Source organism: Misgurnus anguillicaudatus, chromosome 17 (genome assembly GCF_027580225.2).
Source record: "Misgurnus anguillicaudatus chromosome 17, ASM2758022v2, whole genome shotgun sequence".
Lineage (NCBI taxonomy): Eukaryota > Metazoa > Chordata > Actinopteri > Cypriniformes > Cobitidae > Misgurnus > Misgurnus anguillicaudatus.
In genome coordinates this window covers 36,948,698-36,966,466 of record NC_073353.2, presented here as the reverse complement: position 1 = coordinate 36,966,466, position 17,769 = coordinate 36,948,698, and the positions used below count along the sequence as shown (strand labels likewise).

The window sequence follows — 17,769 nt, the reverse complement described above, 5'->3', positions numbered from 1 at the left end:
TTACTAGTCCGTATTTAATTCATTGCCATTTTGGATGTATGATGTTCACTGAGCTTGTCGCAGTGCATTATGAGATTGCTTTTTCCACTAAGATGTGCAATGCTTTTTTAGTATCTGCCCAAGAGAGTGTATCTTGAAAGGTTGCAAAGTTACAAATCTTTTTGTATTAGAGGTGTGCCTACGATGCCTTAAAGGGATAGTTCACCCAAAAATGGAAATTCTGTCATCATTTAATCACCCTCATGCATGATTTTTTATTTTGATGAACACAAAAGAAGATATTTTGATAAATGATGGTAAGCACACAGCTGCTGTTACCATTGTCTTCCATAGTAGGAAAACAAATATTATGGAAGTATTGTGATAAACGATGAAGATATTTTGATAAATGGTGGTAAGCACACAATTGACGGTACCCGTTAATTTCCATCGTATTTGTTTTTCCTACTATGCAAGTCAATGGTGTGCTTACCATCATTTATCAAAATATGAAGTTTGTTTCCAAAACGCGATAAACGGCAATTAAATTCAAATTAGTTAACGCAAAAATCAGTATTGTATCTGGTCAGTATTAAAAAATCAATTCTTCATTTTACGCAAAATCCGATATCCACCGTGTTATTCTTTCATCTTTTCTACCTTTTTTCCAAACTGCGACAAAAGCCAGTCCTCCTTCTCTGCAGAATGCAATAAATCCGCTTAACCAATCAGAGCGCACCATTCCACGCATTGTAAACAATAATGGCGGCGCTTTGAATACACACAGAATCCTCATCTACTTTGTACTTCGTAAACAACAAACAAACAAAAATAAAATAATACTTTTGATGCTGAAAAATGCTGGCTGTTGCTTGTTCTCAAACGTCAGCATCAAGCTTATGTCATGCTAACACATTGACTCCAACAGTGTTGTTTTTGGCAGCCCTTTTAGTTTTAGTCTTTTGGATGAAAATGCTTTTTAGTTTTAGTCACATTTTAGTCACTTATAAACTTGATAGTTTTAGTCAAGTTTTAGTCGACGACAACACAAAAAGGTTTTAGTCGATTAAAACGCAAAAACGTTTTAGTCAAGCTTAAGTCAATTTTAGTAAAAAAGTAGTCTTTAACAAATTAATTTAGGTTAAAAAGTGTGGTGTATTTAATACTATTAAAATCTGCATTAAGGTTGTCCCTGAGGGCTTGCCTTTGTTTTAGTCGTTGTGCCTTCTGCGCATGTGATGGGCGTACCCAAAACAAGGATAGAAAGCAGCTGCGGCAGCATTGCTGATAACTTTTAGCTAAAAACAGTCAGATTTCACGCAAAATAGGCAGAAATGACATGCATTGTGAACGTCAGACTTATAATCATTTTCGTTCCGTCTCGTCTCGTCAACAAAAACTCGAAAGCGTCTCTTCACCTTAGAGCCATTTTTAGCTAGTCATTGTCGCGTTATCGTCATAAAAAAGGTGCATCAACAAAATCATTTTGTTATCGTCATCATTGACGAAAACAACACTGGACCCCAGAGGATCTTATGAAAACATTTCCATTATTTTACGCAAATTCAACGGAAATCGAGCAGGACCAAAACATTTTACAGCTGATTGCTGTCAAAAAAGTTCAGCGGAGACGTCCCAATGATGACAGCAGCAATGACAGTGTTCTTAATATGACAAAGTAAGTGTTTTTTTTAATGCCATTAATGTTTATTCTTTTTAATGTGTATACCACTAGTCAACTAAATGAATATAACATGGCAAAGATAAATGCACATTTATATATTGATTTAATAGATTTATAGCATTTTGAAAAAACTTGGATTTATGGCATTTTGCGGAAAAAATATCAGTTTTTATAATAAATCTTTGAAAATCAAATTATGGATTTAAAGATGCTATGTGAAAGTTTGTAACAGAAAAAAAGTGTTTTTTATCTTGTCCCTTTCTTGGTATAGAAAACAAATTTTTATCCAAATTAATCAAAATGGATTTATTGCATTTTAGAACCAAACTCTTCATATCTTCTTTTGTGTTCATCAGAAAAAAGAAATTCATACAGATTTATAACAACATGAGGATGAGAAAATGATGAAAGAATTTTCATTTTTGGGTGAACTATCCCTTTAAATCTGCCTTCACTAGGATTGTGAATAGAGCTTTTCATTTGAAACAATTCACTTTTAATTTGTGTCCTTGTTAGCTTAACCACCCTTTTTGTTCATTCCTCAGTCTCATTCATAATTTATGTCCCAGGATAGAGTAACTAATAGGAATATAATGTTGGAATGACTTGAGTAATTTAAGTGCCATTGCATTTAGCTAATAGTCAATTACCGAAGCCAGAGCAATTCATTTTATCATGCTTTCCCGTTCCAGTGCAAGACAGATAGACTGATGTTTCTCTTCCAGTCACGTGAACGCCAATCACTTGTCAGATTTTCCAGACAGGCGTGCCAACACGATCCCATTTCCTCTGAGGTGGGGATTACTTCAAAGTCAGATTTTAGTATTAGGGCCGAGTACGAAAGGGCAGTATACTCAGATGGAGAGGATTATCCTTCGCGTGCCATAAATCGAGCTACTGATGAACTTTTGTTTTCCCTCTCAAAGCTGTATAAATTTCAGAAGCAGATAAAAAAATAAGGGGGTTTTGGGCTAAACCTCAAACGATTTAATCGCAATGTTCCAGATGTTTTGGCACCTAGATGTAATGACAGAAAAGCAAAGCAAATAGAATTTGACATTGTATTTGTTAAGAATATCTCCTGATATGCAAGCATTCATAGCACTCAAGAGGAACAAAGAGATAAATAGCTGCTCGGTTAAACATTAAAACTGGCGTCGTTTCTGGGGATCGTTTGAACTACTGTAGGCCTGGACGGTATGAGGATCAGAAGGAAAACTTTTTCGCATTTATGTCCTACTCTTTGGGAAAATCATCTCAATGGATTTGAGCATTGCAAATGTGTTAGCAAAGTTGAGAATACTGCACGCTCTTCTTGGCAGTTCAAATTAATCAAATCAGAATAGCCAAAATGAAAGATTTCACAAAAACGCACAATGAAACGAAAACGTCTGGCCGTCCAAAATATCACGAGAGAGGAACGCGCATTCCGATGTACAAGTTCCTGTGTGGCCCTTTGGAACCGGATTTTTAGGAACATGTAATTCCTGTCTGCCATTGCCATAGTAACAAAAACTTGTCGCCATGGACACGGCTACATTAATTCAAAAACATGCCAAAATAAATTGGCTCAAAGACCTCTAACAAACGTCAGTGGCTATGGCTACAGTCAATGAGTATAAAAGCTCCTTCCTGGATCGTACTCTCAAGATGCAGCTTACAAGTTACCCTGGTGGGAAAAGGGCAAAAGGAAACTAACAAACATCATCAGGGAAGCCAGATAAAATCTATGCCTTCTAAATCTAAAAGCCCATTCAGGGCCGAACTCAACCCCAGGGCTTTTGAATGGAGCTGTTAGCTGGCCCAGAGAGAGATAACCCTACGGTGGATATTCAGTTTGGTTAAATGTTTGAATGTTTAGGCATTCAAGGTCTTTATCGGCTCATATGACAGCAGTACCTGAAGAGCAAGAACTGTTTAAACTACCAGCAAGCTATGATGACTAAACCTATGGATAACAGCAAAACACAATGATAAGCTATAGCAGCTTGTAGATAAGAGTGTCCGCTAAATGCCCGTAAATGTGACCCACAAAACCAGTCACAAGGGTCAATTATTTGAAACTGATTTTTGATTGATTTATATATCATTTGGTAGTTGAATAAATCCATAACTTGATTTTCAAAGATTTATTATAAAAACGAAAAAAAAAAAATTCAAAATGCTATAAATCTATTCAATGAATGTATAAATGTGCATTCATCTTTGCCATGATATATTCATTTAGTTGAACAGTGGTATACACTGATAAAAAAATAAACATTAATGGCATTAATCAAAACACTTACTTTGTCATATTAAGATCACTGTCATTGCTGCGGTTATACTTGACGCCGTCGCTTAACATTTTTCAAAGCGATCAGCTGTTAAACGTTTTGGTCCTGCTCGATTTTCGTTGACTTTGAGTAAAATAATGGAAAGTTTTTCATAAGATCCCCTGGGGTCAATGTGTTAAAATCACATAAACTTCACAGATGCTGTCGGGAGAACAAGCACCCGTCTCCCGAGGTCCTCTCGCGTAAGTTATTGGATGTTGATGACTTACAATCTTTTCCATCACAGAAAACCACCACAGGTTTATTAATGCCAATAAAGTATTATTTTGCTTTTGTTTGTTTGTTGATAACGAAGTACAAAGTAGATGAGGAAAACTAGGATTCCGTACACGCCGCCATTGTTTGTTTACATTGCGTGGTGTGCTGTAATATGTGGAGCGGATTTATTGCGTTCTGTAGAAAAGGAGGAGTGGCGTTTATTGGGTTTTGGGAAAAAAGGGAGAAAAGATGACAGAATAACAGGGTGGATATTGGATTTTGCGTAAAATTAAGAATTTACTTTTAAATACTGACCTGATATAATACTGATTTTGGCAGTAACTACTTTTTTCAAAAATATCGCGTTTTGGAACCAAACTCTTCAAATGCTACTTAATACACACAGCCAGTGTTGGGAAAGTTCACTTTCTACATTAACTAGTTCAAAGTTCAGTTCACAAATTTTAAAATGAACTATTTCAGTTCATACTTCAAAATATTTAACTAGCTCACAGTTCCAAAAATGAACTAATTCATAGTTCTTTTTCCCATTAAAAATTATTCCCATTATAGCCCATATAGAACCACAGACAGCAATTATTTGATCAGTTTTAACACTGAAGCTAAATGCGTCAGATTTCATCTTTATATCCAACTTTAAATCCTTATCCAACCAGTGTAAACACATAAGCATTGACTGTCTTTTAATTTTTGTATTTGCTTGCACATACCTTGAAAGGCTAGCCGGGTGCTTCAAGGGGGTCGCACACCGAGCGAGAAGCGCTGCGCGCCATCGCGTGTAGGACAACTCGCGGGTATCGCACACCGCACGTGCACGTTAAATAGCTCGGCTTAGTCAGATCTATTTCAAGATCCAGAATATGTTTAGCAGCTGATGTTAATCGTTAATGATTTGGGACAAATATGATGTTATTTCAAGTTAAACTGTATGTGGCGCGGCAGGGATTTCAGCAGCGTCCAAAGTGACCTAAACACAGCTAGACAAGCTTGCTACAACAGCAATACCAGATAAAACCAAGCTGGGACACCAGCTAAAACAGCTCACCAGCTTATGCTGGTCTTAGCTGGATTTTTCAGTAGGGATGACGCGATGCGGCACTTCTCGTCCGGTGTGCGACTTCCTTTAGTCCAATGTGCCGTTTCAGGTTTGCTGTGGATGTGACTAAATTGGGGATTTGAAAGCCGGCGGGCAAAAATTTATATTGACTTACCCTTATGTTGTTCCAAACTTGTATAAATTTCTTTATTTTGCTGAACACAAATGAAGATATTTGTAACTGAGCACAGGAGCACCATTGAGCACCATATAGTAAGAAAAGAAAAAAAACATGGAAGTCAATGGTGCTCAAAAACGGTTAGGCTACAAATTTTCTTCCTTTGGGTTCAGCAAAACAACGAAACTTGTACAGGATTGAGGTTGAATAAATGATGCCTAAATTTAAATTTTTAAATACCTAAAAAGGTTATCAGTAGTGCTGGGCGATAATTCGATAACGATAATTTTACCGATATAAAATTTTCAGATAAAACTATAACAACAGTTCGATAAGTGATCGATAATGTTTACGCACTGTGCGTAATGTTGCGCAAGCACTTCCGGATGAGATACGCGCTCTTGGTTTACAACCGCAGTGTCTGTTAGACTTAAAAGAGTAGAAGATGAGGCAAGTTATTCATTTATTTGTAGAGCCCTATGATTTTCGCAATGCGGATAACGTGGACGGATTCGCGATGCGGCACTTCTCGTCCAGTGTGCGACCCCCTTTAGTTCAATGTGCCGTTTCAGGTTTGCTGTGGATGTGATTGTGACTAAATTGGGGATTGGAAAGCTGACAGGCAAAGTTTGCACAGAAATGTACGATTTTTCTCACCGACCTTGTCATAAAACTCATTGCTGCTTTGTCTTCATGCTGCTTTTTGTTTTGATGACACATGAAACACTGGTGGCTGGTGTTGCCAGATTGGGTGTTTTTTCCCCTACACACTTTATGGCCTGTTTACAGTGTGTTTTAGATGGGATTTCGCCTGGAAGACTCTATAGAAATGGCACCCTACTGAACGACGTTAAACTGGGAGAGCGTGCCGTTCACAAACACCAGAATGAACAAGTTCACAGTAACGTTCATCAGGCAGTAATACAGCACGTCCAGTTCACGTTCGCCCAAAATATGAACGAGTTCATGAACTTTATCGTTCAATGAACTCGTTCAGGCACAGCACTGCACACAGCCCAAATAGTTTACTGTGTTTTTTTGGTTTACCATGGTGAACCAACAAACAGTAGTAGTTGCCAACTTGATCTGGCCTAATCTGCTACATCCCTTACGTCATTATATCAACATAAAGTACCCACTAAGTTTTTCACAACCTTTTCCAAGTACAAATATGTAGGAGGAACCATGATTTTATCTGTATCGCAAACAGATTTACAGATTGGATCATAAAAAGTCGTCACAACTGGATTCAGGTGGTTGGGTTGGATGGGAAGGGCGGAAACGTAAGAATGTTAGCTTTAACAAAATATTTCAGAGGTGGAGAAAGATATTTTGTTAGAGATTAAGATGACAACTTTTCAAACATTTACCAATAAGACCAAAGGAATAGTTCACCTAAAAATGAAAATTCTGTCATTATTTATATTTACTTACCCTCATGTTGTTCCAAACTTGTATACATTTTTTTATTTTGCTGAACACAAATGAAGATATTTGTAACTGAGCACAGGAGCACCATTGACTTTTATAGTAAGAAAAGAAAAAAACATGGAAGTCAAAGGTGCTCAAAAATGGTTTGGCTACAAAATTTCTTCCTTTGGCAGTACAACGAAATTTGTACAGGCTTGAGGTTGAATAAATGATGCCTACATTTTTATTTTTGGATAATCTATACCTTTAAAAAAAGGTTATATGGGCTCATTTTAATTTCATGATGACTTAAAGCCCTCTTTAAATTGCCTGACAAAGGTGCATGGGTTAACAGTTCAGGAACGGGATGGTCTTGCTGATGAATCGCTCAGGTTGCAAAAACAACAAACAGCTTTGACGGCAGCGCAGAGCCAGAATTTTTCATTCATCCTACTAAAATTGCACATAAATTACCTTGAAGCTCTTCATGTTCTCATCGACTGTGTTCCTTCAGTTCCACCCTTGCTGGCAGCTCTCGCAGCGCACTGAAATCGGAAAATTTAAATGGTAATGAGAGAAACATTATCTTCTTCCAAATGAAAATCTCCTGCTAAGTGAATTTTCTCCCGGACTGAGATAGAAGCATTGTTAAAGTCAAAGCTATAGATTCATGTGTATGTGTCATTAACTTATACTGTGTGTTCCATCGTAACATGATTTATCTTTATATTTACACTTTAGTGTCACATCAAGACAATTCAGAGGATGAAGCAGGTCACTGCCATGTTTACGGTTGACAATGTTTGGTCAAGAATTTGCTTTAACCCTTTGCAAAGACGGCTGACTTTCATATGCGGGTTTGAAAATAAGGGCGCTTGATAAACATCCTGCTTAGCGTAGGAAAATTTCCAACATAATTATATACTCTGTACAGCTTCCGTGTCTTCAGACGAACTATGTGAGATTCTCTGCAGAACTGTAAACGCATGAGAGTCGTGACCAAAACCAGTTTTTAGCCATTAACTGGGTCATCTTTGACAAAGTGATTTTTGGATGATTTTAAAGATTCGGTTGGGTTATGTGCTTGAGTGTTATTTAACAGCAATCTGTCATCTCATGCCAAATTAATATCTTTTTGAAGTCTGTGTAAAGTAGTTTCAGAGATTTGTTTTTTGAACACATTATATATGTTAGAAATAGGGCTGTGTTGAAAAAAATCGATTCACCGATTCTGAATCGATTTTCATGTTAATTTCCAAAGATCGATCCGTAACTCTGAGAATCAATTTAATAATTAATAACTTAAACTTGCCGCGTCATTGAATTCATGCATGCGCGCGAGGTGGAAGGACATTAAAACAACGAACATAGCGGTCAGTAACGTTAAGCAAGCGGTTGTTTTGAAAACTCTAGAAACGCTCAAAGCTGCAATCTACATGTAAAATAATCCACTCATAATAAATGAACGAGTTATTTTTGTTATTTTTATAATAAGTGCCAGTGAATCCACCACGGGTCTGGCAGCGAATCTCTCCCTCCCTCTGTGCTCATGCAGCCGGTGTCACGGGCAGAGGTTACTTGAGGCGCGCGCAACGGGTCGCCAAATAAAGAGTTCTTCTTGAACATAATGCTAATAGTTGTAAAGTTTTCCGAAAGTGACCGTTGGCGACCGTATGGGCGTGTCCAGCGACGCGAAAAAGTTAAGAAAAGTTTAACTTTATGCAAATGTCGAGCGACTTTCGGGAGCAACTACCAATGAGAACAAAGCAGTAGAGTTCACGTCATCCTTCTCTCGTCAGTTACTGCCGTGGATGGTACTCATTTGTTTATGACAAACAGATTTAGAAACGCCTCATTGAAAGAGACAAGCGACACACAGCGATAACGTCGCTGGCTGTCTGAACGAGGGGTTAGACAAAACTCGTGTTTATATCAGTGACACGTCCGCTGCTGGAGCGATGTAGTTTGATGCCTAATTCGCTTATCTAGAGCTCTGTCTCTCATATACAGGTATTTATCCTGTCTGTATGTTTGTGCATAATATTTATACCTCATTTTACATACTGCCTATTTATAATGTAATGTATGCATAAATACAAAATACAATGTATACTATAGCTTCAATAGTCTATAAAATTAATAACTCAATTAAAAACAAGATTCTGTCTATCAAGACTTAATCTGTTGTTATCATCTGGGCATTTTCACTTTAACATTATTTACTTTAAATTGTCCATATTTTAAAACTGTGGTGAGCAGTTAAAAGCTATAGTGAGTGGCAAATAACTGCAAATTTTTATATTACAAAAACAATATAAACTAAAAAACTGAAATGTACCGTTACCATGAAATAAAATGACTCATTCTGTGGAATAGATTTTTGGTCATTCCGCCCACCCCTATAAGGCACCATTTCGGGCTTTTTTCAAAAACACTTATCTAAATCTCGAAGATCGGATCAGATCGGATCGAATCGAATCGAACAATGATAATCGATTCAAGATCTTGAGAATCGGAATCGAATCGATTCTTGAAATTTGAATCGAAACCCAGCCCTAGTTAGAAACATATTGCAGTTATAAAGACTGTGAACTATGTAGTACATGATTATTTGGGCGGGGCTAAAATAGTAGCTCAATGATGCACTAGCATCACCGCACATGGCCCCGCCCCTAACACAACCACGAGTATCTATTCAGCAGAATTTGAAAGTTGAGAGAGACAGCAAGTTTTAAGCGAGTGGGTGTGGTTTAAGCACTGACAGCAGACACGCCCCCAGCGCTTGAGAGCCAAGAATCCTGCCTGTTTTTCCAAAAATTTTATCATTTGTTTTTATTTACTTGCATTTTTTATGATTCAACTTTGGCTGGTTGGTTAATATAAAATTTTTCTGTGATGTGACAAACCGAGAACACATTTAATATCGGACTTTATTTGTTTCATATCAGACTTGGATATTTTAATATAGTTATGACTTCAAAAAGGTAAGTTGTAGGGCTGCACGATAAATCGCATGTAAGGCCTTATTTATAAAGCATGCGTACGCACAGATTTGATCGTAAAGTTCATATTTATAAAAACTGTCTTTGACGTGGAAAAGTGCTTAGTGCCACGTCAGGGTCTGAGCAGACGTACGCACTTTTGCTTGTCTGATTGCTGCAGGTTTTTGGAAATATAAGCCATTCTTTCTGCTTGACATTGTGTTTAAACATTGACAAGTGCTTTTTATATGTCTATGAGATTAATTAGGCATCGTTTAAAGGCGGAGATCTGAAACTGCTTGGCTGTGCGCACAAGTTCAAGTTCACTTGCGATTTATAGATTTGAAAGAGGTACGCGCGTTTTCTGCGCGTACGTTTGGTTTATGAATCACACGTGAAAGTGCTTTATAGATTTTTTTTTATTGCTAATAGGTCTTCAAGTACACACTTTACAAAACAAATCTGACTTCTAGTGGTGGTTTTCCGGACAGGGATTAGATTAAGCCAGGACTAGGCCTTAGTTTAATTAAGAAATATAACTAATCTTAACAAACATGCCTTTCTAAAAACACTACTTGTGTGCATTTTGAGGCAAAACAAAGGGCACTGATGTATTTTAAGATATGTCAGTGTAAGTTGTTTTCAGTTTGGACAGCTCTTACATTTATTTTAGTCTAGGACTAGTCTAATCCCTGTCTGGGAAACCGTCCCAAAAAGTTGTTAAAGATTTATTTTATCTACAAACTGTACCAGTACATTTGGATTAATGCTTTTATTTCCAAATGTTTTGTTATTTTGAAATAGCTGTGAAGTTGGAAAGTTTTTGTTGATGTCTTTAGAAAAATGCATTATACACAGTATAGTTAGCAACGCAAAGGTCATGGGTTAAATCTCAGAAAACACAGACAGATGTACACCTTTAAGTCGTTTAGGATAAATGTGTTTGCCACATACATAAATGCATAATGGATAATGTAAATATATGCATACATGCAAATTGTTCAGATCACCAATGTGTAAATAAATCTCAGCATTTCTAATGGCTGGATGAGTGACAGAGAAAGCAGAACATACCACTGGCAAGATTCATTGTGGTCAAAGCACAACCACCTTTTTATATGAGCCCAAACACAGACTTTAACAATACATGGTGTACACATACGCATTTTTTAGTGGAATACTTTTATAAAAGGTGATTTTAAACAGTTCTATCCAGAGTTTGATTCAGGACTCCTTTTATAAATGATGTTTTTAAAGAAAGCCCTTTCAGATCTTTTATAAGAAAGAATCTGTTTAAGTCAATCCGGTTTCTTTTCTAAGACCAGGAAATGTGGGTTAGCTAAGAACAAATTCAACATGTTGTTTGGCAGAATTTTTTGTGCCAGCTAAAACTGCGGTCATGACCGCCAAGAATGTACATGCATGGTTGCAGGCCCAAATTTGCCTATACACACACAAGCAAGGCAAATAAAAGATGACAAATGCATTATTGGTTATACAAGGTCTTGCCAAATAATGGTTTTCCGTGTACTCTCTCTCTAATATTTAAGATCTGAGAAAAATATGTCTCATTGGGGAGGACATTCACGTATGCATCTCTTGCAGCAAAACATGTTTTTACATTCATATTGACTAAATCACTATGTTAAAGTGTCTAAATGTATTTGTTTAGATATATGTCATCTGTGAAAGTGGACCAAAACCTGTTCAACAAATCATTGAACTCGGACTGAATGCAATAATTGGACGCATGCAATTATTGCTCCTCTTATGTGAACGTGTTTTGCATACCACTGCGCACCGTGTTCACGCAGACATTATTCGTCATCATTAGCGAGTTCACGTCCACTGTGTAAACAGAGGGAGAATGGCAGACAAACAGCAGAAACTTATCTGCTGGACCGGCAACAAATTTATGACAAAATCAGCTATAATGCTTTTAATGATCATGTCTGCAAGGCCTTTCTCTTTCCACATGATGAATTCACAATTAATTTAACTTTCCTGAAAATAATGTAATATAGAGATCCCGACTTACAATTTGCACGAAACTACAAGGTACCGCTAGCATACATCTTATGACGAGCTAAAGTGCAGACTTAACTCATAATAAGTAATAAAGAATAACAAACACCTGCTTAAACAAGAAACTGAAAACATGATATAACGAAAGAACATAAGAACTTACCAAATGACTTCAGAAAATGTTCAATTCACAATAAGGAGCAGGAAATACTCGGAGATACATAAGAACAACACAACTAGACAACTAACAACAAAGCAACTAATTCACAAAAATGACCAGGATACAACAGGAAATGAACATAGAACATCAAAATAAAAGACAACTAATGAATTACAAAATAAAAGACAGGAACCTTACAAGAGACAATAAAACAAAACGCAGACCATGAAAATAATTATAATTCCCTATATTTGTACTGAAACAAGCTTTTGCATGATTTTGAAGCCTTAAAATTATGACTATATAGGCGGCTTACTTGGCAAAGGTTTTTAAAGAGTTATCTCTTTAAATCTAAAACTAAATATTAATAATGTCTGAATGTTCATTGATAACTTTTTTTGTTATTTTATTATATTGTATATATGTTTTCTAACCAATACTAGCACTTATTTCATTGACCTCTTACTTTAAATATTTCAAATAATTTGTGAAATTTCGTTTAAACACAAATAATTCAATAAAATTCAGTCTGTATACTAAAGATGGGTATTTGTTTATATATCTGCCTATAATAGATAGATATCCACATATTCATCCATCCATCATCCTTCATCTAACCATCCTTGTATTATGCATCAATGCATATAAATAGATTATTTTGAAAGGGCTGCACAATTAAGACAAAAAAAGTCAAAATTGTGAGTTATTTTCCCTGATATTGTATTAACAGTTATCATTTTGATGAATAGTATTGTTTTTATTCATTATGATTGTTTACCTGAGGCTTAATTGTAACTGTGTGACAACTAACCCTGCTGTGTAAAAATGTTTTCAATCCCACCTATCAATTACTAGAAGTCACTGACATGTTTCAAAATGGTGTTATGTATTAGGTAACAATACAGTGATTAAAATAATATAAGGTTGGATTTCTTGACTTACACACACAACTCAGAAATTGAAAAAAAAAAAAACATAAAATTAAGAAATTTACTTCCATGCCCCCAAAACACTCTGGGGTGGTATTATCTTAAACCAAGACTAGGCCTTAGTTTAATTAGGAAATATACACGCCTTACTAAAAACATTACTGGCGTGCATTTTGAAGCAAAACAAAGGGAACTGGTGTATTTTAAGATATGTCAGTGCAAGTTGTTTTCAGTTTGGACAGCTCTTACATTTATTTTAGTCTCGGACTAGTCTAATCCCGTTCTGGGAAACCGCCCCTCTATGTTCAATATCTTAATTAAAACACATCAAAACTTTTCCCAAATTCACAGGAGATCATCTTCTGACATTAAGAGAAAAATACCAAACTACAGATTGCTCGATCCTGTATATGTAAAGTAGCCGTGATACAATTAACCCCACGTTAGTTTGCGTTCACCCCTACTTTGAAATTAAATAGAAGAAACTGAAAAAGTGACTTTAGAGGAATGGAGTGAGAGAGAGCAAGAGAGAGAGAGAGAGAGACTGAACAGCTTTAGAAAGGAATTAGATGTGTAAGTTTAAGGCGTCCAATAGCCTCATTCTTTCTCTCATGCAACAGGCCAGCCATGTAATCCCAGGAATTAAGACTAGATGAACTACGAAAAGACGGAGGACTGAGACCAACACCCCAATCATCAAACATATGGACTCAAACTATGCCTCCAATCCTCTCGTATTTTTTGTGGTGGAAAGTAAAATACTTTGCATACATACTAGAGTGTGCAGTATATAGTAGACCTGTATAGTGTGTATACTATTTAGTGTAGCATAGTGTGGTATTTACACTACATTGCATTTCTGTAGCTCAGTTGGTAAAGGATTGTGTTTGCAACACCAAGTTCATGGTTTCGATCTTCAGGGAACTGAATTCCCTGTAAGCTACTTTGGATAAAAACAAATGTATGTAGAAACAAAATGTCCAAGGTGATAATAAACAGAATGAATATCAGCTGTGATTTTTATCATTTCTGTCTTGACTCACTAATTGATCAGAATGGCAAAAGATTTCTAACAATAAAAAGGATTTAACATAAAATACTACAGCAAATGCAAGAGCATAATGATCAGTGTTACCACCTATTTTAAATGGAAAGTAGCTGAAGCCTTCTTGGAAAGTCGCTAAATGTCGCTACATAACGTCATTACATAATCAGCATATAAGTGATGTCATGACGTCATGTTTGCATTCTGACTACATTGGCACTTTCATCTGTTGGGCAGTGTAGGCCACATGCAATGCATACAGATCTCAAGTTGGTTAAAGTTGCTAAATCCAGCGACAAAGTCACCAAGTTGACAACACTGATAATTGTAGTATGCGGGCGTGCCACACACATCTTGAAAAGTGAAGCCAAAACATTTCGATCGCCCCCTATTGGCTGGCTGTGGTATAGGCCATAAGCTCCACCCTCTCGGTGTAAACAAATGGGACGTAAGCCAAACTTAAAAATCAAGGTACACTTCTAATACACTTTAATTGTGTGATAGTCAAACAGCCCTACTGAAAAATCCAGCTAAGACCAGCATAAGCTAGTGAGCTGGTTTTAGCTGGTCTCCAGCTTGGTTTTAGCTGGTTTTGCTGGTGTAGCAAGCTGGTCTAGCTGTGTTTTGGTCACTTTTTAAGCTGGTCTAGCTGGAAGACCAGCTTGCCCACCAGCATGACCAGCTTTGTCAGGCTGGGAGGACCAGCGTAAACCACCTTAAACCAGCTAAAACCAGCTACCAGCTTATGCTGGTCTTAGCTGGATTTTTCAGTAGGGAGGAAAGTGGGCGGGGCCTTGATACAGAGGCTCCACCTCCTGACCACTACTGTGCAGACTTCGGCTCCAAATAACGTTGGCGCAGATATATCTGTGGCCATTTTTGAGATGTTTTGACTTCATTTTGATTTTTTTTACAGTCTAGGGTAGCATGCAAGAGGAAAGCAGTGAAGGTCGGCCATGTCTCACGGTTTGTGCTTTACCTGCTTTCTAGATTACTGAAATAAACTGAACCCATCAGTGTATCATTACAAAACTTATGTAACCTGTTTGTCTCTCTGACCACTCTGTCTGAACTGAGAGTATTTATTTTTGAACCATATTGTTGGCTCACCACACTACAACACAATCTCACAAGCACATATTACATGTTGAGTTCTGGTCCTGTGCTTCAAACCATTAGTTTGTGCAAACAGCGGGACGTCCATGGGGAGTGAATGAAAGACAGATGGAAACATAGCAGAAGGACGGACAATTATTTGACCAATTAAGGCATTTTTGCATTGTGACGAAGATCGTTAATTTCCTGCACTGATGTTCGCAGACCGCATCCCACTCGTAATATTTCTTATAAACCGTGTTGGGGGTAACATATCAAGTAACACTTGTAATATGAAAGCGACTGTGGCACAAGACCTCAGCAAAAGCTTAACTGTGTCATAAACCCATCAAAGCAAAAAAAAAAAGGACATTTCACAGCTCTCCACTGGGGCTGGGTGTTATTGAATGTTTGAAGCTCTAAACACACAGAAGAGTAAATCCAGAACATACTTTACGCAAGTAAGTAAACACAGATGCAAGGCTTGCCAAAGCATTGCAAACGTGCAGTCCTGTTGAACATAATTGTCTGCTTTATTGCATTACTGTGGTGGTAGCAAACATAAATACTCAAGGGAACAATAGAGTTTCTTTGAAATGCCTGCGCCATTAAACTGTATGGGTAACTTATTCAGGTAGCTAGCTATAAACAGGTTAACAGTTTAACTAACTTGGTTTAGCTAACAGAGGCCAAACGACTCTGTTTGGAGTCGGTTATACCAACAAGAAACTTTTTTAAACTACTGGGCTGCCATGACAGAAGATGACATAGAGATTGTGCTCAAACCCTCCATAGTGCCGCATAGCTGACAATGTGCATAGTCAGAATCATTTGCTTTCACATATGTAGAATATGAGCAATACGCTTTACGGTAAATAATATCATAAATAGGACATCTCCAAAGGGACGTCTCTAAATAATTATATTAAACTTGCGCTCTGTGACCCATTAGACCATTAAAACATTGTGACAATACGAAGAAGTTCACGGATAGTGGCGGCTGAAGTGGACACTATGCGAAGCTCATAACAACATGTATTTAGCCTAGGGTTGTCACGATTCTCCAAATCCTCTATTCGATTAAATTTTTTATTCTAAGGTCACGATTAGATTCAATTCGATTATCGATTTTTTAATTTTTTTGAAAGCACAAAAATGCTATGCCATTTTTCGACTAGACTTTTATGAACTATAATATCTGACCTTGAACCCGGAGATGCCCTGCCATGTTAGTCATGCTGCCAGTGAAAAAAAAAACGGTACATGCACATACCTGGTAAAACAAAACTTCCTGTCAGATGAACATTCCTGTCAGTACTTTGCACATTAAAAACGCGCTTTTATTACCGTCAGACGAGATTGTGAGACTATACCCCAAAATTCATGTTTAAATGCTGTTTTCATAACTTTTAAGCTACTGAAATAAGTTGTTGTGAAACTTAAACAGATCTCAGTTCAGAGAAACGACCGGTCCTGTCACAGACGTCGCTCTGCTGTGCACGCGCGCTCTAATTGAGTTTAGCTGAAGGTGAGAGGCGCTTGCTGTTTTTTGTTTCCCATGTAAAGTGCAGCTTGCGTGGTGTTTTCTGCATTTGCCATGCTATCTTTTAACTGGCTGTAGCTAGAGAAGTTAGAGGAGGTTGACTCGCAGCACTCAAAACGTGTTTTTTCTTCACTTAGCAAGCCAACCGGACGTGAAATGTGGGCGTGGCAGCATTGTTGATTCCATTTTTTAATTCGAAGTTCAAGGTTGTGACTTAATTTTCGATGAATGTCATGTGTGTGGTACGTCATGTGAACCTATGTGCATCATGCGTCATGTCAAAATACGTGTCTACTGCAGACCCCTAAAGGGGTTTATGATAAAAGAGAAGCTCATGTTTGCCAGATACTCCTTAATTTCGTGATTAATCAGTGTTTATCATAAACCCTTTCGACATATGTGCAGCAGGCACGTATTTTGACATGACACATGATGCACAGGTGCACATGACGCAACTAACACATATTTTGACATGACGAGCAACACACATGACACTCTGAACACAAATTTTTAATGTGCGCCCCTCGGAAGAGAAGTCACCACTTTTGACCATTTATGAATTACGAACTTTATTAACATGAGCACGTTAGCGAATGCACAACAGCTCTCATGCGCACACCAAAATGCATGCCCATGGGTAGTTTCAGCCACTCTGTTAATATATATATATATTTTTTTTTTGGGGGGGGGGTAAGAATGTCCCATCCCAAAAAGGACCCAGGAAATTCCCCTTACCATTAATAAAAAATACATGCCATTTGATACGTGAAAACAGCATGACTGATTTGCTACAATATCATCACTAAACCCAGAAATGAAATGTCCACACAAACACTATGCGCTTCAATTTGCAACAGTTTATCTCTTCATTAGTGGGCGGATTACATTTGCAGCTTGTTTCCAGTAACTCAGCACCATGCACCTATTAGGTTTGTTTTATATCCAAGCTAAAGATGCAGAGAGCAAGCCATGCACACTGGCTGTGTGACATCTTATAAGCCTGGAAAACAGTCTAAGTTTGGAGCCAGAATGGTAGTTTGATGACGTTTAAAAATAGAAATGAATTAAACAGGCATTTTAGGTCATGCATGAGCAACCAATGTACCACAAATAAAAGCAAATGGCTCTTGGTTTTCATTTTATTGCAAC

General features: G+C 37.3%; 1 long non-coding RNA gene across 1 annotated transcript in view; it reads right to left on the bottom strand.

Annotated features, from left to right (window-relative positions):
- Positions 1–12,354, bottom strand: part of LOC129451504 (uncharacterized) — a 42,454-nt gene extending 30,100 nt beyond the window's left edge. Inside the window, exons 1-2 of the long non-coding RNA XR_008646789.2 lie at positions 12,012–12,354; positions 7,317–7,387 (exon numbers count right to left, since the gene is read on the bottom strand). This is a non-coding gene — a long non-coding RNA (uncharacterized lncRNA). The remainder of the gene's footprint in view (positions 1–7,316; positions 7,388–12,011) is intronic.
- Positions 12,355–17,769: the final 5,415 nt, after the last annotated feature.